Source organism: Podarcis liolepis, assembly GCF_965112155.1.
Source record: "Podarcis liolepis genome assembly, chromosome: 8".
Lineage (NCBI taxonomy): Eukaryota > Metazoa > Chordata > Lepidosauria > Squamata > Lacertidae > Podarcis > Podarcis liolepis.
In genome coordinates this window covers 88,390,248-88,392,545 of record NC_139560.1, presented here as the reverse complement: position 1 = coordinate 88,392,545, position 2,298 = coordinate 88,390,248, and positions in this window count along the sequence as shown.

Here is a 2,298-nt window from a genome sequence, read left to right as displayed (position 1 = left end):
TTTTGCTGCAGTCCTTCTGTTAAACGTTCTGAATGGTTTGGAATGAACTTGATCTCCTTTTCAGTTCATGGCCTGTTACTGGGAGGGAGGTTGGAGGTGAATGGCAAAGCTGTTTTAAGGGATTATGAAAGTCAAATGACTGAGAACATGCAAATTAGAACAGGTGGGGTGCAGAGTCCCCCGGGGAAAACCAAGACAAAAGGAACCTAAGTAAGCAGCTACAAGTTAATGCTTGAATTGCAGAAGGCCGGTGCTGCTAGCTCCCCTCCTTCCCTCTTAAATATCAAGTGTGTGTTTGTGTGTCTGTCCCCTCATAGCATGATCAGCTGGGATGAACAGGGTTAGGATCCAGCAGATCTCTGGCTGAGCTGGGAGGTTCCTAACTCTTCATCCTTAGCCAGAGATACTCCATTGTGCCTGGTGGGTCTCAAGTTGGCATAAGCCCTAAAAGGGGGGCATGGCGGGGGCAGGAGCAGAGGAGAGGACTTAGGCTGGATCCAGTAAAAAGGCTGGTGCAATGCAAGAACTATTGTAAAGGCTTGTTTTCCCTCTGCCAGCATAGGCCAGATCAGCCAGCTAGGATCTGGTTTAACTTCACACTGACTTAATTTACATGGGATTGCTTTATGCCAGCTTGTGTATAGGATTGCTCCCGCAACCAGTAATCAATAATACAATTCTGACAGTGTGCTCTTGCCATATGTCAATGCTATTATATTCATCAGTATCTATTTCTCATATTGTTAATCAATGGGACCAACTTAGTTCCATATTTTCCCCTTTTCAATTATTACATTTCTGACCTTTCCTCCCAAAGGAGCACAAGGTGGCAAGCATCAAAGTAGCAAAATAATACAATTAAAAATGAAGTAAAAGCATACTTTAAATGTTTTTAAAATTTAAGAACATCTAAAAACCTTCAAAACAGTCACGTGCCCACACAGCCAATGATTTCAAGGTTGCCAGGAACAGTTTTCTTCCAAGCCTTGGTGAACAGGAATGTTTTTAAATTCTTCCTGAAAGTTAATGCTGAGGAAACTTGATGCACCTCACCATGGAGGGCATTCCACAAATGGAGGACCACCATGGAGAAGACCCTGTCTGAGAGGGCCTTTTTGTCTTCAGTCATGCAGCCAAGCTAACTGTGAGTTTATTGTGCATTTGTGCCATTTCCCAACCTTTCATGACTAGCCTCTCCTTATTTGTAGGTGGTTCTGTCTTCTTCCACTTTTTAATGTGCTTCTACTTTTTGCTCACCGACACACAGAGTTTCTTTCATGCTATTACTGCATACAGGGCAGCCACCCTGTTTAGAGCAGGACATCCCGGATTTACAGAAGCCATCCCAGCTTCTGATGCCAATCCTGGATGTCCCCTTTGGCCCCACTCTGCCGCCTCCACCTCTGCCATGGCTGTTCCAAAATCCAGCACTAAACCTGCCTGGGAACGTGCGCTTTTGGGTTCCGCGCTCTCCTATTCCTCTGGTGCTGCTGCCAGAAGCGCAGTGGTGTGGGTGGGTGGCAGCAGGCAGTGGCAGGTAAAGGCGGGGGTGGGGATGTGCAGTGGTGATGCATAAGGGCAGCTGGTGGCAGGATGGTGCCAATGGGGAAAAGTCACGTCCCAATTTGCCCTCCCTTGATGCTGGAGGGTATGTCACTGCCCTTACTCTGGAAACAATGCAAGTCTAGCTATTGATAGGTGAGGATCTGTGTTTGGGCTGTGCTTCTTCAGTGGGTAAATTCATTCGTTTGCTTGCTTGCTTGCTTGCTTGTTTCATAAGATTTATACACTACTTGATTGTAAAAAAAACCAACCCCCAAAGCAGTTTGCAAAAAGATAAAACAGTAAAACCAAGAAAAAATTACAATGCTACATTAAAACATACAAAGGTTAAAATGCAAAACCTCCACTTTCTACGCATCTGGGCAGGCCTGTCTAAGCAGCAATGTTTTTAGTAGTCACCTAAAAGAGTACAGTGAGTGCACCTGCCTGAACTCAATAGGCAGGGAGTTCCAAAGCTGCCACACGAAACAATCAAGTTCTTACAAATGCGGTCCATATAACTGTTGTGGTGCAGTCACTCTTGTGGTCCTTATCATGGCTCAAATGTGGATGCAGGCCAGTGACTGAGTGACCGAGTGACATGAGGCAGACTGAAGCAGAGACTTGAGGAGAAGCAGTGGTGACTTCTGGCGAGATGTCATGGAGCTTGCATGAAATCTTGCTGGAAGCCACCATGAAACCCCAGTAATTTTCCTCTACATGAGAAGAAGGAGGAAGGAGGCTGGGCAGGATGGC